The 22,192-nt window shown below is 44.3% G+C and overlaps 1 pseudogene across 1 annotated transcript; it reads left to right on the top strand.

Moving 5' to 3' along the window:
• The first annotated feature begins 5,768 nt into the window (after positions 1-5,768).
• Positions 5,769-21,118, top strand: LOC102920940 (uncharacterized; annotated as a pseudogene). The gene is made up of 6 exons (XR_013052198.1): positions 5,769-5,850; positions 11,223-11,393; positions 16,541-16,579; positions 17,494-17,620; positions 18,083-18,166; positions 19,170-21,118. The product of XR_013052198.1 is annotated as an uncharacterized LOC102920940 (transcript).
• Positions 21,119-22,192: the final 1,074 nt, after the last annotated feature.

Genomic DNA, 22,192 nt, shown 5'->3' with positions numbered 1-22,192 from the left:
CATGTGAGGAGAGAGGAGAGTAGCCGTTGACCAAGAGGAGCAGCCTGGCCAAAAAACTGGCATAACCAAAATGGCTGGGTTACACAGAGGAGCTGAGAGGAAGAAAGCCCACCCCAATACCTGAGCTAGGGAGCTCAGGGTGGGGGGTTGAGTATGCCAGCCAGGAGGGTCCTGTAGCAGGTTGAGATCGAGGGATGCTGGGAGAACCTGGCGGCCAGTGTCAGCTTTGATATGCTAATGGACACTTCAGTTAGCCATCTGTCTTGGGTTTGAGACCTAACAGATTTTTAAGCCTTTGCCTGTATATGAATGGTATTTGCCAGATCATTTTGCAAATAAAATGAAGGAATTATCGTGGAGAAACAAAGAAAAGACCTATTTGGAATATTTCACCACTGATCTCCAGAATTCAGACTCTTCTCATTTTGACACATCAGATACGATATTCTCAAGAAAACTTTCCTATTGTGCATCCCCGTGCTAAGGGAAATTTGAGGATGCATAACAGGATTCAGCCCTGCACATCACCATATTGTGGGCACTGAGGATGTGCTTCAGAGGACAGCAGCTTCCCAGGGAAATAAGAACACTGGCACAGAGGTAACCACCACAGTGTCTGCAAGGAGTCCCATTAACTTCTTATACGCCACCTCTCCAGTTTCCATCTCTGTAATTACCCTGTTCTTCACGGTGCAGCTGTCTGAACTACGTTATCCAGAAGAGCCTGTGCAGGAAGGTTGGGTGGAGGTGTTGGTGCTTGCTTGTAATCCCTGTGGATCTCTGAGTTTGAGGCTAGCCTGGTCTAAGGAGTGAATTCAAAAACAATCAAGGCTACATAGAGAAACCCTGTCTGGGGGGGGGGCGGTGCGGGTGGATAGGGGGCGTGAGGGGGGGGCCTTTTCCCTGAGTCTGAAATCTGCACCGCCATGGTGTGGCTGGTTCTAAACCTTGGGTAGGACCATCCCTTGTTCATGTGCCTCTTTGGGTAAGCCCAGTCAGCTGGTCTGTGAACTCTGGATGAAGTGATACATGATCCCTGGCGTACCTGATGTTACAGCATGCCGGAGTCAGGGGCGTGAGCCTGGGCATTGGGCTGATGTCCCCTGATTGTGATCCAGTCTTACACGGTTCCTGTTTTTATTTATTAATTTTAGTCCTTTAAAGATTGTACTTGCTTTCTGTACCAATATCGCTCCCGTAAAACATGTGAACATTCCTAAGACCCGCGGGACTTTCTGCAAGCAGTGTGGCAAGCACCAGGACAAAATGACCCAGTTCTAAGCGGGTTTTGTTATGAAGACAATAAAATCATGAACATTTACTTACTTCAAAAAAATTGTTTTTTCATTTGTGTATCTGTATCCATGCACTTGTGCAAGTCAGAATACCTTTTGCAAATGTCAGTTTTCTCCTTCTACCATGTGGATTCAGCTGTTTAAATTTAGATAGTTGCTTTCCCCCGTTAGCCATGTCACCTTCCCTGGATTCCCATTTTTGACATGTGTGTGCTAGACCAATGGTTCTCAACCTTCGTAATGTTGTAACCCTCTGTAAAATATCTGTGTTGCCCGGAGGTCTTAGGCAACCCCTGTGAAAGGGTCATTCCACCCTCAAAAGGGGTCCAAACACACAGGTTGAGAACTAATGTGCTAGAGTGTTGCACCTTCTGCAAGTAATTTTATTTTTGTTTGTTGTTGTTGTTGTTGTTGTTGTGTGAGACAGGGTCTCCCTGACTGTCCTGGAACTTGCTCTGTAGACCAGATTAGCCTTGAACTCAGAGATAATGCTAAAGGTGAGCCTCACCATGTGGAGCTTAATTTTTGTTTGGTGTGTGTGTGAGTGTGTGTGTGTGTGTGTGTGTGTGTGTGTGTGTGTGTGTGTGTGTGTAACTCCAGGGTGCTGGTATTAAAGAGGTCAGTGCCACACCCAGCTTAGTCTTTTTTTTTTTTTCCGGTGCCTCTGGAATACTGGGATTAAAGGTGTGCACCACCACACCCAAACCCAGCTGCACTTGTTCTTTCCAAGGATCTAGGTTCAGTCAGTTGCCAAGTCGACTGGGTCACTCCAGCTTCATGACATCTGATGCCTTTTTCTGGCCTCCACAAAGCCTCCAGGCATGTGCCACAAATACATACATGCAAGCAGACACTCATACATATAAAATAAAAAAAAATTTTTTTAGCTGGGTGGTGGTGGCCCACGCCTTTAATCCTAGCATTCGGGAGGCAGAGGCAGCCAGATATCTGTGAGTTCGAGGCCAGCCTGGGCTACAGAGTGAGTTCCAGGACAGGCTCCAAAGCTACACAGAGAAACCCTGTCTCAAAAAAACAAAATAAATAAATAAATAAGTTTTAAAACATGATTTTGTTGTGGTTGTTGTCGTCGTTTTAAGTGGGCTTGATTGAAATGAGAGGAGAGAAGGAACTGGCGAGTAGGACTTCCTCCGCTGTGAAGGGAGCAGGCAAAAGCACCTTTGTGTTGCTTACAATGCACTTCCTGTTTACTCGGGTAACATTATATCCTTCTGGGGTTTGATGTGGTTGAAGACTAGGTAGTTACAATTATAGTTTTCCTTAGTTATGATAAAAGATCAATTAGATATGAAACTTTAGACTCACAAAGATAGGATAGATGATAGAGTATTTTCTTTAATTTTGACAAATACAAATAGACTAAATATTGTAACTGTAATTCTTGCTTGATAACTCTTGTTATATGCAATTTTACTATGGTAAAATGAAAACACTCCTTTTTGATTGGACAGAAAAGGGGAAGTGCTGTGGGATGGTCTTCCTGTATGCTATGAATATGTGTAGCTCTCATTGGTTAATTGTGGGAGCCCGTTCTGGGGTTCCTCGTGGCTTTACCCAGCAGGTCCGAATAGAGGATGATCAGGACCACAGGCCTGAGTGCAGGTGTCTGAGATGGCCTGCACTTGGCTGTGCTGGGGAAGGAGGTCTTTTGCTCCACCCCTTGGCGTCTCTATAAAAACCCTGGACCAGAGACAGTCGGGGCCCGTTGGAATAGGTTCCAGGCCCTCTCGAGGCTATCCTTTATTTTCTGTTTATCTCCGCAAGATTCTCCGCTATAAATCCTTCTATCTAATATTTCCTGCTGCTCGCACTCAAGAAAACTCTGGGAAGCTGTGGGGGTGGTGGGTAAATGCCCCACAGAGTTAATAAAGAAGCTGCTATGGCCAAAAAAACAAACAAACAAACAAAAAACACTTTCGCCTAAGTACTGCCCCTTTGACTTCAGACTCCATTTTACCTTTAGAGTAAAACAAAGTTCAGGTTCCCAAGCCTTAGGGGAGCTGAGAAATAGTCATTATGCATCTTTAGTTCTCTAGAAACATTATGGCCCTTCCTAACCACAGAAAGAACAAATGAATCTGATTGGTTGAACTGAAAGGCTTGCATTGTATATCTATCGGTTGACAATGATGGGACATTCAAGGAAGCCCCGATCTCTAAATCCTGATTGGTCAAAAACTTGGCAACCAATGTTTGTAAATTTTGTGCTCATGAACTCCCCCACCCCCTATACCCCCCTCTTGCCCCCCCCACTTCTGCCCCTACTCAGGGCTGTCAGGAGAAATAAGGCCCGAATCCTTGCTCTGTAGCCCTGATTGATCAGTGACTGGTTATATGATGAAATATTGAAATCTTTGGAACCCATAAGTATTGCCTCTCTTCTTAGGTGCAACAACTGATGTAGGCACCTTCTGACTGGTGGCTGCAGGACTGGACATTCCTGGACTGTGAGGATTCTGCATTGTGATTGACACATGGCTATTGGTGGGATAGATTCAGCTCAGCAGGCCTTCATGGCCACTCCCTGTGGAGAAAAGGAAGGTCAGTCATGCACTTGGCACGAGTAGCCCATCTGTGCCTCACCTCCTCAGCCTTATCCAGAGGGATGATCCCCTGTCCCTATGAAAGGACCCTAGCAGAATTCCCTCCTTGGGGTACACACCAGCCAGTTAGCTGAAGTCTAGAGCCTGATTTCTCAGGCTCTGTGTTTATTCACTCTGATCTGATGAGTACCTGTTAAAACAGTATTTGGTCAAGATTCACACATAAATGGGTGATTAAAACAGCATGGAAATAACATTATTATGAGCACTTAACAATTGCTTGAAAATATTCAGCACTTAAAAGATTTTTTTTTAATGAAATGTTTGATTCTGAAGCCCTCCCTGGCTGTCTTGGAGTTTGCAAGGGCTGTGTAGACCAAGTTGGCCTTCAACTCACAGACACCTACCTGATTCTGTCTCCAAGGGTGCTGAGATTAAAGGTATGTGCCACCACACCCGACCTTGAGGAAAATGTAATTGCTAGATATCACATTCTAAATTAAATGTATGTAAAATAAACCATACATTTCCCAAACCTGGCTGATTATTTGTATTGAAATTCTTGATAGAAATCCAATTATGTGTACAGGTAGAGGTCTCTAACCTGGGACAAATAGCTGAGGTGTCCATTAACATATCAAAGCAGAAGCTGGCCTCCTGGTTCTCCCAGCTCCCCTCTGTCTCTAGCTCTCAGAGGACCCTCCAGGCTGGCATACCCCGGCCCCTACCCTGAACTCTCCAGCCCAGATATTGGGCTGGGCTTCCCTCCCCCTACCCCCAGCTCCTCTAGCCCCTATATAAGTAGCCAATTTGGCTATACCATGATCTTGGCCAGTCTCTTGGCCCAGGACACTCCTTTTGGTGGGCAGCTTCTCTCCCCTCTCCCTTCTCTTTACATGGCCAGGCTCAGGCTTGTGTTCACTCTTGTCTCTGCCTCTGGCTATGCTCTCCCTCACTTCTACAGTAACACTTCTTCTCCAGCATACCTAGGAGCTGTCATGTCGTTTCCTTTTTATTTTATTTTTTTCATTCACTAACCAAGTACATAACACACAGGACTGAATTTGACACAGTAATACTCCTTTTAATGTAAGGGTGCTATTTTTATCACTGTATTCCAGGGGATAACATGTAGGAGCTTGTTGCCTTGTTCAAGAGCACACAGTAGGAGACCTCACTGAGAAGTGAGATGGTTTAGTTATATCAGCCTGCACATAAGAGGGAGGGCTTGGATGGTCTTTGGTAATGCCAGCATCATTGTTATCCTTGTTTTATCATAGATTCTTTTTAATGCAAAGATGCCTACCAGCCATGAAGAGATAAGTGGAGGATGCCTCAGGAACTCACACTCCTCAATTCCCACTTAACAAGTTAGCTCTGGTCCTGTAGTGTCCTGGGACTCTCTCCTTGCTATTTTCTCTGTCTTTCCATCTGATTTCCATGGAAGGGCAATCACAGAACGTAAAGCCAGTGAGTCAACAGCAGGGATTATACGGAGAGTTTCCCATTTACGCAACTCCTGTCCTGAGATTCAGAGGTATTAAAGTTCCTATGGTGAACTTTAAAAAATGCCTGGATATGGGGAGTTGGAGAGATGGATCAGCTGTTAAGAGCACTGGCTGCTTTTCCAGATGTCCTGAGTTCAATTCCAAGCAACCACATGGCAGCTCACCACCACCTATAATGGAGTCTGATGCCCTCTTCTAGCGTACAGGCATACATGCAGCTAGAACACTCACATGCAGATAGAACACTCATACATAAATTCAAGTTGTTGTTGTTTTTTTTTTTAATGCCTGGATGTGACGAATTGGGAATGCTCAGACCACGTTAGGTGTCCATTGCACTGGAAAAACTGGAAAGTGTAGATTAACACTTGAACAGTAGCCTGAGCTGGACCTTCTATACCAAGATGGAAGTAGAGGTGCAGTACAAGAGAGACGTGCATGTTGAGAAGGAGTACTCGTACATGGCCTCCAGGATGATGGAGAGCGGTAACCGAACCCTGATTATACTTGGGAGGCAGGATGTGGAGGGCCTCGTGTGATTTAGCTGGTTGAGAGGAGTGCCTCTATGTCAAACACCGAGCTTTTTTTTTCTATTATATTATTTATTAGTCTTTTTTTAATAATTTTTTTTAAATTTTATTTTACAATACCATTCAGTTCTACATATCAGCCACAGGTTCCCTATTCTCCCCCCTCCCACACCCTCCCCTTACCCCCAGCCTACCCCCCATTCCCACCTCCTCCAGGGCAAAGCCTCCCCCGAGGACTGTGATCAACCTGGTAGACTCAGTCCAGGCAGGTCCAGTGCCCTCCTCCCAGACAGAGCCAAGTGTCCCTGCATAAGGCCCAGGTTTCAAACAGCCAACTCATGCAATGAGCACAGGACCCGGTCCCACTGCCTAGTTTCCTCCCAAACTGATCAAGCCAATCAACTGTCTCACTTATTCAGAGGGCCTGATCCAGCTGGGGGCCCCTCAACCTTTGGTTCATAGTTCATGCAAACACCGAGCTTTGATGGAGTCCATTTGTCCATTTCCCTTTTGTTGCTCCATGTTGAACCCAACCTTCAGTGGGATCCTAAGCAGAAGCTGTGTATCAATGGCCCAGGGCCTGGTACCCTCAGAGGTAGGAAAATAAACTTCCGTGTCTGTTTAGCAACCGTGATGACTGGTGTTCCAGTCCCAATACCCACATATATCAAACTTGGCTTCGTGTAAACCTCTGCTGCTCCAGTTCTGTGGGATCTGAGACCTTGTTCTGTCCCCTATGGTGATATTTTATTTGTATTAAAATGTTATTTGTATGTTAATAAATAAAGTTGCCTGGGGGTCAGAGCTATTAGCAAGCCATAGGAAAGCCAGGCGGTGGTGGCGTACACTTGTAATCCAAGCACTTGGTAGGCAGAGCTAGGTAAGTCTCTGTGTGTTCAGGGATACAGCCAGCATTGGATACACACGCCTTTAATCTCAATACCAACCATAGAAGACCTGGAGGTCTATACAGACAGGCAGTGACAAGGCGGTCATGTGGTTGGGTTTACAACCAATGAGAAGGCAGAACAGAAAGTCTTTATAAAGACTTTAACACAGGAAGTAGCTCTCATTGGGAGAGAGCTACCAATGCAGGAGGAAGGGTAAGGTTTTAGCTTTTAGCTCTGATCTCTTGGCTTTCTTCTTTGCAACTGGTTCTTTGCATTGGTTTAATAAGACAGTTGGTTACATCTACAGTCCCCCATTATTCAGCTGCAAACTCGGAGATGCAAACACGTGGTCATCCACTCACACACCAACTCACTAACAAATCAATAAACCCCAATACTTCAAGCATATTGCAACATGATGTTGATGTCAAAACCTACTGGGAATGGCTGGACGCAGAACTCTGCTGGTAGACTCAATCTTGCCTAGTATGTGCACACCTTGGAGTTTGAGCTCTATCAACACCACCCCAAAGGGGTGGACCACACACTCAAGAAGCAGAGGCAGGTGCACCAGGAGTTCAAGGTCATCCTTAGCTACAATGAAAGTTTGGTTGACCCAAGGCTACACAGGACCTTATCCAAAAACAGCAATTAAACACACACTCAAAGAAAGAAAAGAGGTAGATTAAGAGTTCAAGGGTGGCCGGGCGTTAGTGGCGCACGCCTTTAATCCCAGCACTCGGGAGGCAGAGCCAGGCGGATCTCTGTGAGTTCAAGGCTAGCTTGGGCTACCAAGTGAGCTCCAGGAAAGGCGCAAAGCTACACAGAGAAACCCTGTCTTGAAAAAACCAAAAAAAAAAAAAAAAAAAAGAGTTCAAGGATGTTGGGGGTACAAGGGTCTTTGTGCCCACAGATCTCCAGGGAACTCAAGAATATAAAGCACCCAGGATTGTTCTTTCAAAGGGAAGGACATAAAACCTGTTTTTCCAGAAAGCTAGGAATTGGGAGTAATTAATAGCCTGGTGATCTGCATCATCTGTTGGGTCAGGCCATATCAAGCTCCTACAACCAGGACTAGAGATACCTAGTAGTCTAAATGACCCTAATGTTATCTATATAGAAAGAGGCTCCACCAAGCTCCCACAACCAGGACCAGAGGTGGCTAATAGCCCAAAAATGACCTCTATGCTATCTGTATGACCGAGACCCAGGCCAGACCCTTCCTTAGGGCCTTAAACTAGTACAGGTAGCCTATCACTAGAAGCCATTTTTTGGGAAGAAATGACATGTACCATGAGTCAAGTTCCAATGTAAATACGATTCCTTGTGCACCAGGGAAAACTTTTTTTTTTTTTTCAAATTAAAGTGTTTAAATTTGTTGGGAATACACAGCCTGAGATCAGCCTCCTTGATGTCTTGACCCAGGTGGATAGTCAATCTAATTGAGTTTTCATTAGCACCTTTTCGTGGTTCACTTCCCTGCTGTGACCACCTGTGGGGTCCCCCTCACAAAAGCAGGACACTGAAGCTTATGGAGAAAACTCACTGAATGTATTCAACCCAACTTGTTTTTAAGGCTGTGTCCTGGAATATATTGCACAAATTCAAGGAGATATGTGAATATAGCAAAGAGACAATTTTATATGAAGAAAATGACAATGAAAAGTAAGTAGTGTGTTATTTCTACTATGACGGTGTTCTTACAATTCTACACATACATACCTGTTTATATAGCCCATTTGTTTAATCCTGTAGCAACATTAAACCCCCTTCAAAATCTATTCCTGTATTTTAATGTGCTTGCACATTCAATGAAATGTTCCTGAGAAGTTTTTACATTGTATTAAAAAAATATTTTAGATTCATTTATTTTATCATTTCATGTGTCTGAGTGTTTTACCTGAATATATGTATTGTATATGAGCCATGTACATGTCTGGTTCCTTGGTGCCCTCAGAGGTCAGAAGAGGGCATTGGATCCCCTGGAACTGGAGTAACAGACAGTTAGGGGCTACCAAGGGGGTGCTGGGAATCAAATCGGGGTCCTCTGCAAGATCAGCAAGTGCTCTTGATCTGTGCACCAACTCTCCAACTCCCTGCAACTGATTTTGTTGTTGTTGTTGTTGTTGTTGTTGTTGTTGTTGCTAGTAGATAGTCTTCAGGTTCAGCCAGTTGCACTGGAGCAGCCCCCAAGGCTCGTTGGTGCTCCCCCACATACCTGAAAAATTCCCGAGAGATGGACTCACTGGATATTTTATAGTCAATCTGTTGGTGTCTTTATCATTTTCCCTACTGTCTGTGTTAATCTCTCTAGGTGATATCCTCTTATCTCTGGATTCTGATCTTCCTGCAGATTTTACTATGAATTTTGCTATGACCATATTTTATAACATTCATATCAGATTCATCTATGAAAGTCCATGCCATGGTGGCCAGCTCCACTTTATGGCTCAGATGAGAAGAGTAGTCTAGAATCTACTTTTCTAATGTGTTTCAAGACAATGATTTATCTATTATTATTATTGTTGTTGTTTTTGAGACAAGGTCTTCCTATATAGCCCTAGCTGGCCTGAGGCTCACTATGTACACCAGGCTATCCTCACAGAGATCTCGGGCTTCTGCCTCTCCTGAGTACTGAGATAAAAGACCTGTTGCTACCATACCCAACTTAATGATTTATCTCCTGTTTGATTTAAGAAAGGGAGGCTTCCCACTCACTGTCCCAATGCTTTACTATGCCAGTCACACCTCATTATCAGCTCTTCCTCATAGCACACGGTGGTCTAACAGAAAGGAGGCTGGATATGACGAGCATTGCAGGAAGAACAAAAATGTTAGACCTTTCTCTACCATATCACATAGTAACAATGTTGATTCCCACTCTTTCCAGAATCAACACTCACCATCCAGTTCCAGGATGTTCCAGAGTGAGGAATATTTCATTAGCTCTTGTCTTCTGGAGTCTCCTTAAATCTGTAGAGGTTGATCATTACTTCATACAGAGATGAGAGTCAGGAGAATCGAAGAAATCATAGTGGAGTCCAAGGCAACAGAATAATATAAAATGAAGTTTTAGCATTTCTTCTATCCACAGCAGTGGCAGCACCCTGCCCATCTGTGGGGAGTTGGTTCTGAATTCAGAAACAGTGGGATGGTGGTAATGTGGAAGAGGAAAGGATGCAGGGGACCGTGTATGAGTGTGTGTGTATGTGTGTGTGTGTGTGTGTGTGTGTGTGTGTGTGTGTGTGTGTGTGTGTGTGTGTGCTGGCTTATGGATCTGTCTTTTTTGCTCTGCTGTAATGGACACCTCCTAGGCCCATGAGAAAAGACAGGAATATGGGTGCAGGAGAAAAGGAAAGTGCATCTTGGTTCCTACCTCAAACCTCTGGACTAGAAGTAGATTCACTGAGAGAGCTAAGCAGACACTCAGTCTTCTGTCAGAGATCAGGCCTCAGTTTCAGTTTCCTGAGACTGAGCAAGCAGTTTCTGAAAGAGTCACAAACAATGAACATTCAATCTTCAATGCCGCTGACAGCAGGGACAGAGGAGATAGCACATACCAAGCCTGGGCCATCCCCTACAGTATCTCATGGCAATGACCAAAATGACCGAATGTCCAAAGGGACAAATCTTCTACCTCCGCCCCCTTGGAACTTGATTGACCAAACTTGCCCAAAGATGGTAAAACTATAGCCCTAGCCAATTAGAAGTGTATTAACATAGTTGTCCCTTGCTTAAGCCAATCATAGATAGGATGACCTAACTGCTTCTAGAATTCCTTTAGCTATGTATAAAAGGTGCCTGCGAGCTTCTCTTGAGGTTGCCATTTTGCCATTGTGCCTTTGCATTTCTCTTACTCTTGAGAATTAAATGCTCTTGCTGATTGTTAAAAAAAAAAAAAAAAAAGTGCATCTTGGAATCGCGGAGACTTGTTTCCAGAATTTGGACTGTTTTCACATTTTTACACACCAGATACGACATTGTCACCATTGGCTTTTAAGCAGAGCATTCTGATGCGAAGGGAAATTTGGGAATGCATACCCAATTCAGACCCAGGAATCCGCCTTACTGTGGCCTTGATGATCAGGGAAATGGAAACACTGGCGCATCTGGAACCACTACAGTGTCTGCAGAAGTCCCTTTAACTCTTTGCATACCGCTTCTATAGCTTCCATCTCTTTGGCTATATCCTTGTTTCCAGGGTGCATGTTGTCCGAACTACATTACCCAGAAGAGATAGCGCAGAAGGGCTCAGCCAATGAAAACTGGTGCTTCCGCGGGCTTTAACAAAAAGAAGAAAAGAAAAAAAAAAAAAAAAGACAAGACAAAAAGGCATTGGGACTTAGTGGCTGTGGGCAAGTGATTGTTCTCCTGGATGCTCGTGTCAGATCAGTGGAAAACTGATTTTTTTTTTTTTTTTTTACACCTCGTTGTCCAGGAAGAGGCGGCTTGAGAGGAGCGAGGCTTTGTGCACTAGCACCCAGACGGGTTTGAAGTCTGCGACGATCCCGTGTGACAGGTTGCGCGTCTAGAGAGGACAGCCATGTCTATGGATCCAGCTGTCCAACAGAGTCAGGCTGCGGTGGCTGGGCAGGGAGCCCAGGCACAGGTGCGTACCACGTGATCACACCTCCGGTCCTAGAGTTAGTGAAGGCTTGGCAAAGGGTTCTCAGGCACGTCCTCTAACGAGCCTGGGAAGATTTGTGAGTGTAAGACATGTGCGGGACCACAGAAGCCTGAGCAGCTCTTTGGTTTGGGTTCTGGTGTGTTTGAAGACGGGATCTCATGAAGCACAGACTGGCTTCAAACTCATAATCCTCCTGTTACAGCCTCCCAGACGCTGGGATTACAGACGTGTGCCCGCATGGTCCACTACTTGAACAACCAACTTACCTACCTTCATTTATTACCTCCCTCCCTCCCTCCCTCCCTTCCTCTCTCCCTCACTCCCTTCACTGCCTCCCGTTTTCTCTTTTTGTTTGAGGCAGGGTCTCACTGTGTAGCCCTGGCTGGTCTGGAAGTTGTTACATGAACCAGGCTGGCTTTGAACTCAAAGAGGTTTGCTCCTCTCTGGCATGGGTCACCACGCTGGCCCCAATCTTTCTTCTTTAAAAGCATGTATATATATATATATATTGTGTTTGCCCTTATGTATGTGTGTGTTTGGGGGCAGGAGGGTCCATGCATGCTTTGGCACAAGTACAAAGGACACAGGACAATTTTTGTTGATTTGTTTCTCTCCATCCACCTTCATGTGGGATCTGGGAATTCAACTCAGATCATCTGATTTTTCTTTAGCGAGATCATTTACCCACCAAACCATTCTGCCAACCCAGACTTGGATTAATTTTACAGGTCCTCATATCTCACATTTTTCCCTCCCCAAGAAAGAAATCACTATAGACTGGGTCAAGTTTCCCCTTGGGGACCTGCCAAGGTTCTCTCGTTCCAGATTGCCCAGTCTGGGTCATCACTGCCTGGGGTGAGTGTCTGCTTTGCTGTCTGTCACTACTGTTTCCCTAATCGACTCAGATCTGGGCAGAGGAAGAAAAGCTGAAGGTTTATTATTACTTTATGGTCCTGAGAGTGGAACCCAGGGTCTCATGAATAGTTATCAAGCCCTCTATATTGAGCCTCATCCCCAATCCTTGACTGGTGGCTGGTACTACACAGCTGAGCCACAGCCAGCTCCAAGGATGGAGTCCTGTGATCTGATGTGGTATTGACTGGTGGCTGCAGGACTGGACATTCCTGGACTGTGAGGATTCTGCATTGTGATTGAGACGTGGCTATTGGTGAGATAGATTCGGCTCGTTGGGCTTTCATTGCCACTCCCTGTGGAGAAAAGGAAGGTCAGTCATGCACTTGGCACGTAGCCCATCTGTGCCTCACCTCCTCAGCCTTATGCAGAGGAATGATCCCCTGTCCCTATGAAAGGACCCTAGCAGAATTCCCTCCTTGGGGTACACACCAGCCAGTTAGCTGAATTCTAGAGCCTGATTTCTCAGGCTCTGTGTTTATTCACTCTGATCTGATGAGTACCTGTTGAAACAGTATTTGGTCAAGAATCACACATAAATGGGTGATTAAAACAGCATGGAAATAACATTATTATGAGCACTTAACAATTGCTTGAAAACACATTCTGCATTTGATTAAAGCCTAGTGCATTAAGTATCACATTCTTTAATCTGATTGCTTTCTCACTTGTTTTTATGTGTATGAGTGTTTTGTCTGCATGTCTGTCTGTCTGTGCACCACTTGTGTGCTTGGTGCCTGCAGAGTCCAGAAGAAGGTATTGGATCCCCTGGGATTGGCATTACAATGTGAGCTACCATGTGAATGCTGGGAATCAAACCTAGGTCTTCTGTTATGAAAGAGCAACCAGTGTTCGTAATAGCTGAGCCATCTCTCGGGCCCCAAAAATCACATTCTTAAATAAGTGTATATAAATCAAATGCATGGTTTATAAAAGCATACCCACATATTTGGTTTTGAGGGGGAAATGATTAGTTCTTTGAGAATTTCTTTCACTGTCTTTTAATCATATTCATCCCCTCCTCTAGGTCCTCCCAGACCTACCTGCTTCCCTATCCAAACCATCAAGTTCAATTTGTGTTAGCTATATATTCTTGGGTATATATATAGCCTTCTACTGGAGTTTGGTTGACTTACCAAGAACTGTACTCTTAAAGAAAACTGACTCGTGCTCTCCCAAAAGCTATCAGCGACAAGAGCTCTTTGGTAAAGAGTAGGACTTGGTGTCTAAGGACCCTTTCCATGGTCTGGCTTGACTATGCCCAGCTCTTGTGTATGCTATCACAATTGTCGTGAGTTCATACATGCAGCTGCCTTGCTGTTTCCTTGTAGTTATCGGCTACCTCTGACCCTTACATTCTTTCCATCACTCCCCCTTTCCCGGTGACTCCTAAGCCATGGGAAGGCGAGTCAGTGCAGGGCTAAGCATTCCAAAATCTCTTATTCTCTGCATCTTGCCTAGTTGTGGGTCATTGTATTGATTACCATTTTCTGCAAAGAGAAACTTCTCTGATGAGGGTTGAGAGATGATTGATGTAACAATATGGCACTGGGTGTAACAATAAGGCACTGAGAATCAGTTTAACACACCATGTCCATGGAGCAGAATGATAGTATATTTTCCTCCAGGGCCTTGGACCTGCATAGACAGAGATTCTTGGCCCTAGAATGGTGTCAGGATTGGAGTTCATCTTGTGAGGCAGGACTTAAATCCAATCAGAAAGTGGTTGATGAGTAAATCCATGTCCCTTGCTATTCTGTTCACAATACCAGAAATAGAAACAGCCTAGATGTTCCTTGACTGATGCTGGACAATGAAAATGTGGTACATTCACACAATTGAATATTATCCCACTGTTAAGAAAAAACAAAATTATGAAAATCACAGGTAAAGAGATGGAGTGGGAAACAGTCATTTGGAGTAAGGCAACCCATGTCCAGAAAGAGAAATGTTGTATGGTTTCTCTCATTTTTGAACGCTAACTTTGGATCTTCAGATGTTTGTGTTAAATTTGGAGGTTGGGGAATGGGCGTGGGGGGCTTTCAAGGTGGGGGAAAGATAGTATGTAGTAGTATAAAGGTACATAAAGGGGACAAGGGAATAATGGAACAATAAAGGTTAAATTGAGGTGAGGGTGGGAGGTAAGGGTAGAGAGGGGATTGGGGAGAGATAAATAGCACTGAAGACTTTTTGAGAAATCATATGGGAGATGGATGTGGTAGCTCATGCCTTTAATCTCAACACTCAGGAGGCAGGGGCAGGTGGATTTCTGTGAGATTGAAGCCAGCCAGGTCTACATAGTGAGTCCCAGAACAGCCAGATCTGTCAATGTAGAGAGATACTGTCTCAAAAAGAAAAAAAAATAAAAAAAAATGAGCAAACAAATAAAAAGATCACATAGAAACCCCCTACTATAGAAGCTTACACACACACACACACACACACACACACACACACACACACATACACACAATTTCTCTATAATGGGGTGTGCTTTTTTTTCTTGCTGTGATCAAAACCAAACTTTGGAGGAAAGGGTTTATTTGGATGTCTTAGTTAGGATTTCTACTGTTGTGACAAAATACCATGACCAAAGCAATTTAGGGAGGAAGGGGTTTATTTGGCTCACACTTCCACAGCACTTCATCATTAAAGGAAGTCAGCACAGCAACTCAAACAGGTCAGGAAAGCAGGAACTGATGCAGAAGTCATGGAGGGATGCTATTTACAGGCTTGCTCCTCATGGCTTGTTCAGACTGCTTTCTTGTAGAACCCAGGGCACCAGGCACCATTGGCTGGGCTCTCTATTATAAATCACTAAGAAAATTCCCTACAGCCAATCTTATAGAGGCATTTTCTCCATAAGATTCCCTACCTTCAGATAACTTTAGCTTGTGTCAGGTTGCCATAAAACTAGCCATCACAATGGCTTATACTTCTATTTCATAGTTCATCATTGACATACTTAGGGCAGGACTCAAGGCAGGAACTGAAACAGAAACCACAGAGAAATGTAGCTTTTTGGCAGGCTCCCCCATGGCTTGCTCAGCTTGTTCAGCTTGTTTCTTCTTCTTCTCCTTTTCTTCTTCTCTTCTTCTTCTTCTTCTTCTTCTTCTTCTTCTTCTTCTTCTTCTTCTTCTTCTTCTTCTTCAGATCAAATTTATTTATTTATTATGTATACAGCGTTCTGTCTGCATGTATGTCTTCAGGCCAGAAGAGGGCACCAAATCTCATTACAGATGATTGTGAGCCACCATGTGGTTGCTGGGAATTAAACTCAGGACCTCTGGAAGAGCAGCCAGTGCTCTTAACCTCTGAGGCATCTCTCCAGCCCTTAGCTTGCTTTTATACTATGCAGGTCCACCTGTTCAGGAGTGGCAATGTCCACAGTAGGTTATGTCCTCCCACATCAATCACTAATCAAGGAAATCCCCTATACACGTGCTCATAGAACAATCAGATGACAATTTCTCAGTTGACATTCCCTGTTTCTAGATATGTCTAAGTTTTTCTTAAGTTGACAGAACTGACCAGTATACTGGGAAATAGTTCTCCCCACCCCTGACTAGACACTACAGACTAACAAATAAGAATCCTAGTGCCAAGAACAGGTTACTACTTTTGGAGTTGTTGGCCAGTGAGGTCTCATAGGCCACCAAACATTACAGGCTATTGCCAGTGCACTACTTTTCAGAACTTGACAGTAAGACCCTATTGCTGAAGACCCATCACACTTGAGTCATAAAACACAGAGAAGTCACACTGGCACTCACCTGGAAGCTTCGTCCCTACAAAATACTCTTTTATAGTGCTGGAAGGTGCTATGCATTGCCACCAGAGGAGAAAAGTAAGCACTGATCTGAACCAGCTGTGAACCCTGGAACTATAACAACAGCCTGGCAGTGCCCATTCGTGCTAAAAGTCTTGACTACAGTATTATACATCCAGGAAGGACTGCACACAGTACTTGACATGATGTAGGACTGAGTGTAGTACAACAATACTCCCGTCAAGGAATGGGTGTCGTTCTCATTCCCGTGTTCCAGAAGACAACATTGAGGAGCTGATGATTTGTCTAAGGGCACAGTTAATAAGAGACGTCACTGAGATCTGAAGCTCAGCTTAGATATGCCTGACTGAGGTATGAGGGGGGGCTTGGATGGTCCTTCAGGATGCCAACATCATTGCTCTTTACTCACAGCTTTCTTTATCCACAGGTTGCAGTAGGAGCAAAGACATCGACTGACTGTAAAGAGGTAAGTGGAGGGTGCCACTTCAATTCCCTCATAAGTGATGGCTGGGATTACGATGCTTTGGGAGTCTTTACTTGCTATTCTCCTATCCTTCCATCTGATTTATATGGAAGATGATTATAGAATATAAGGTCTCTGAGTCCAGAGCACAAAATTATATGGATAGGTTCCATTTATGGAAGCCACTTCCTTAAGATTCAGAGGTATGCAAGTTCCAGTGATGAGTATTAGAAAATGCCTGGAAGTAGGATGGATTAGGAATGCTCAGAAGCTGGGTGGTGGTAGTACATGCCTTTAATCTCAGCACTCGGGAGGCAGAGACAGGCGGATCTCTGTGAGTTCGAGGCCAGCCTGGGCTACAGAGCGAGTTCCAGGAAAGGCTCCAAAGCTACACAGAGAAACCTTGTCTCAACCGCCCCCCCCAAAAAAAAGGAATACTCAGAAGTCCTGGGGTGTACATGAGATTTGCTGGATGTGGTGGAAGGCAGCAGTTGGGAGTGGTACAGTAGATGAGAAGCTGTGGTCTTGAATACTAAAATGGGAAATGGAGGGACATGAAGAGTGAAAAATGATGTACATAATAACTGAAAGAATGAACAGATGGGCTCTCAGCTCACATGCTAGGGTTATAGTGGAGAACAGTGACTCAGATCTGCACAAATTTGGTTAGCATGATGTGGAGGAACCTATGTAAATTGTCTGGTAGAAAGGTGGAACTTTCCACACCAAAATCAAGACTGGGTGAATTTCATTCATCTGTTGTGGCTGGTGCTGAATATAGTGTTCACTGCAACCTTGAGAAGAGACTGAATGTCAATGGATGAAGAGCCTGGTGCCCTCTGCAGAAGGAAGCTAAGTGCAAGGGGCTGCCTTTGGGATGTCAAGTTAAATTGACTCAATGATCTCTGTTGTGGCAGGGTTGTATGGCCTTTAACGACGTGGCTATCTACTTCTTGAGGGAGGAATGGACACTGCTTGATGACTCTCAGAGGCGTCTCTACCACCATGTGATGATGGAGGTCTTTGTTCTCATGTCCTCATTGGGTAAGCCTCCCCCACAACATTCTGTAAGAGCAACCAACCATCTGGTTTGACTTCTTTTCTAGAGAGAGATGTCTTCTTCCCAAACTGGCCCATGGACCACTGACTCTTTCCCCACTGTCCTGGAGTAGAAATACAGGTGAAAGACATGGGCAGGGTACACTACCATCTTCTTTCTCCTAAATACAGGAAGATTATAGTAGCTTCAAGAGTTCACACTGATGGCCTCTCCACGACAATGTAAATACACAGCGTTCCTATGTCCTGGGTACTGTTCTCTTCCTCTAGGTGACTTGGGTCTGCCTGTGGCAGGAATTGTGACACTGATATGGACAGTATTTGGTGGATTTTTTTGCAAGATCTCTCCAAGGGTCTTTGTCATTAGTTTTCTTTCCTATGGATTGCCATGAGTTACATCACTCTGACTTGGTATGGGACATTCACCTGTCCTGCTCTTTACTTTAGGACTCATACCTTCTGGGACCCGTAACATCACTCAGCTGGAGTCTTCAGATCCCTTCATTCCTGCACTGAGATTCCTGACTCCAAGTATGTGGATGGTATTTGGGAGGGTGGAGGTTGCTGATGTATGCACTCTGGATGGGTTTATATGAAGTATCTTTCTATTGGTTCTGATGTTTTGGTGCCAGAGCAAAGGATCATGGTAGAGTCCATCTGCCTATGTTTGCCCAGTTGCCTACCAGACATTGTTATTATTTCAGAGCCAGGACTCTCTCTCTCCTGTGAGTCTTGTGTGTTTTGCCTGCTCCCCTGTAGCACTATATAACACTGGATTTCCTTGATTGTGTTGTTAGTAGGCACAAGTCCCCTGAGCAGTCCTTGAATATGGGTTCTTTGGGTGTTGTATTTAATGGCCATAGACACAGCCTTCTGCATTGAGTTAAGCATCTCTGTCTTAAAGTTTTTATTACTGTGATAAAACCATGACCAAAAACAACTTGAAGAGGAAAGGATTTATTTCATCTTACATTTCCAAGTAATGGGTTCATCACTAAGAATAATTCAAGGCAGGAATTCAACTCAAGAACTGAAGCAGAGGCCAGGGAGGAACACTGCTTACTGGCTTGCTCCCCATGGCTTGCTCAGCTGGGATCGCCTGACCAGGGGTGGCACCACCCCCGATGAGCTGGCCTCACCTACATCAATGTTAATAAAAAGAAATAACCCTTGATTATTTTATGGAGGCACTTTTGCAGTTGAGGTCCCCTATTCTCAGATGACCCTAGCTTGTGCCAAGCAGAGAAAAAAAAAACCCAACCAGGACAGTCTCCAACAATTGGGGCTCTGCAGAAAGCCATTTTCTAAGGAAGGAGTTCAGGTCCCCACCACCCCTCCTTGTGCTGCATGCCATCCTCATGATGTTGCTCATGAGGTTTCCTGGGACAGGGATCTTCAGCTTCATCACCATAATAGGCCCTTCCCATCTGGAAGTTTCATGAGACACCTCAGGTACTGATCCCTTGTGGGTGTTGCTGCCTCCAAGTCGATGTATCCTTTATCATTGTTTCTCTATGTTTGGATTGCTGCAAAGGAATTGTGGTTGAAAAGATACCTTGTAAGCAGAACACTTCCGTGGAAGCAGGGCTTAATGGGACCATGCTCCCACCACCACAGCTGGGCTGCACTGAGACATCCTTACAGAGAGCAAGGAGCAGGATTCCAGCTGTGGAGTGCAAGAAAAGTGACTTTTCACAGAAGAGTTTACAAAGCACAGACCGTGGGATGGACCTGCAGACTCCCTCAGGTCCTCTTGGGCATCCTGTGACTCACGGTAGTGAGGAGCCACCCAGGAGCACTAAAAGAAAAAAGGCTATTCGTAGTGAGAAGAGGAACTACAAATGCTGTGACTGTGGCAAATCCTTCAGTTGTAAGTCTCTGCTTATTCGACACCGGAGGATACACACTGGAGAAAAGCCTTTTAAGTGCAGTGACTGTGAGAAATCCTTCATCCAAAAGGCTGATCTGAATCAACATGTCAAAGTTCACACTGGCGAGAAGCCTTTCAGATGCAGTGAATGTGGCAAAGATTTCAAACATAGTCGCTCCCTTGTTGGGCATCAAAGAGTTCACACTGGAGAAAGGCCTTATAAATGCAGCCAGTGTGGGGAATCGTATATGAACAAATCCAGCCTCATTCGTCATAATCGACTTCATACTGGAGAAAAGCCTTACAAGTGCAGCGAGTGTGGAAAATTGTTTAAAGAAAGATCCAGCCTCGTTTATCATGCCCGAATGCACACTGGGGAGAGGCCTTTTGAGTGCAGCCAATGTGGGAAGAGTTTTAAAAAGAACTCACATCTCGTGAAACACCGAAAAGTTCACAGCAGAGGGAAACCTTTTAAGTGTAATGTATGTGGGAGATGCTTTACTGTGAGGTATATCCTCATTAAACACCAGAGATTTCACACTGCAACAAAGCATCATGAGTGCAAGGAATGTGGGAAAGTGTTTTGCTACAGGACTGGACTTTCTAGACACAAGAAGACTCATACTGAATAGAAGTATTGAGTGCCATGAACATGGGAAATTGTTTTCCTCATCTACTATATACATGCAAGGGAACGTTCACTGGACCAAAATCAAGAATGTTTGAATTGTGAGGAGCCTTCACCCACACCTCCATCCTGTTCAACTGGAGAGGCCACGGTGCTGGGATGCATCATGAACCCACTGATTCTGGGAAAGCCTTTGAGCAAATTTCTGCTCTTATTAGTAACATATGCACAACTCAGATAGGTCTGTGAATGCAGAGAAAATCTTTAGCCATTGGCCAAATTTATCCTAAAAGTGACCTTTGTGAGGGAGTCATTCATTGAAAGTTACTCATCAAATAAGAACATTGGAAAAAGATGAGAATTATTGCCATCTTCCTATCCCCTCCCCCCAAAAAATGAATGTTTTCTAGGAAACTTAGCAAAAGAAAGGCCTGTTTTGGTTTTTTTTTTATGTTTTGTGGGGTGAAGGGTTGCTTTTTTGAGGCAGAGTTCTCTGTGTAGCCTAGGTTGTCCTGGAACTAGCTCTGTAGACCAGGCTGGCCTCGAACTCAGAGATCAGCCAGCCTCTGCCTCCCAAGTGCTGAGATTAAAGACACATGCACCACCACTAGGCCAAGCCCTGTGTTCTTGACTGCACCAGTGTGGAATGGAGTTTCCAAGTGACTGAGTTTGAATGGAGGAGGAACAGTGTGGTCTCAGTTTAAATAAGACATGGTTTTTGTTGTTATAGTTGTTTGTTTGCACTTGTTTTCTCACTAAATGTTGCAGTTCCTGGAATAAACAATTGTTTGCTGTATTGTCTTCCTGACTGTATTGTTCCTAAGTGTCACTAGTTTTGTTGGGGACCAGCTCTATGTAGCACCTTATGCTCTCATGTAGGAGTATAGCCCATATGCTTTAGGTATTTGTTGTTTTTTCAGGCATAAGTATTTTTTCTGCATATCTGTACGTACATTGAGTACATGCCTGGTAAAAATGGTATTGGATTGCCCAGAATTGGAGTTACAGATGGTTGTGAACCAGTCAGTGTGTTTGCTGGAAATGGATCCCAGGTCCTCTGCAAAAATAGCAAGTGGTCTTCAATACTGAGTCCTCTCTCCAGCCCAAGTTTTAAGTTTTTAAGAAGTTACCAGATTCAGTTCTAATTGGCTGTGTGTTTCAGATTTCCTCCTGAAGTATTTCACATACCAGTTTGTCACATCCTCCCTGACACTTTATAAGTTGTGAGGTGTTCACATGAGTCATTTCAACAACTATGTAGTAGCATATGATTGTAGTTTCATTTTTTCATTATGGTCATATATTTTTATAAAGATTTATTTAATTTTGTCATTTATGTTAGAACCTGCAGGTATGTGTGTGTACCATATGTGTGTCTGGTCCCCTTGCAGGTCAGAGTGGCCATCAGAGCCCCCTGAACTAGAGTTATAGATCCTTGTGAATTTCTAGTCAGTACTGGGAATGGAACCAAGGTTATCTGCAAGAATAGCAGCTACTGTTAGCCAATGAGCCATTTCTTTGTTCTCCTAACTCAGGTTTCCTTCCTTCCTTTTATTCTTCCTTCCTTCCTTCCTTTCTTCCTTTCTCTCTCCCTCCCTCCCTTCCTACCTCCCTTTCCTCCCTTCCTTCTTTCTTTCTTCTTTCTTTCCTTCTTTCATTTTTTCACTCACTATTTAGCCTTGGATGTACTGGATTCCTTCTGTAGACCAGGCTGGCTTTGAACTGAAAGAGATCCACCTGTCTCGGCCTCCAGAGTGCTGACATTAAAGATGTGAAGTTGGGGCGTGGTAGTGCACGCCTTTAATCCCAGCACTTGGGAGACAGAGGCAGGCAGATCCCTGTGAGTTCAAGGCCAGCCTGGTCTATAGGACAGGCTCCAAAGCTACACAGCAAAACCCTGTCTTGGGGGCGGGGGGAGTGAACCATCACACTTAGCACCCACATTTTTTTTTTGCTAATTTTCTTTTATTATTTACTTTTTGCTTTTTGTTTGTGTATGTGCTTATTTAAAAAAAAAAAAACTGGTTTCCAAGCTAAGAGACAGAGATAGGTGTATCTG

Source organism: Peromyscus maniculatus, chromosome 1 (genome assembly GCF_049852395.1).
Source record: "Peromyscus maniculatus bairdii isolate BWxNUB_F1_BW_parent chromosome 1, HU_Pman_BW_mat_3.1, whole genome shotgun sequence".
NCBI classification, from domain to species: Eukaryota; Metazoa; Chordata; class Mammalia; order Rodentia; family Cricetidae; genus Peromyscus; species Peromyscus maniculatus.
This window is presented reverse-complemented; position numbering and strand designations above follow the sequence as displayed.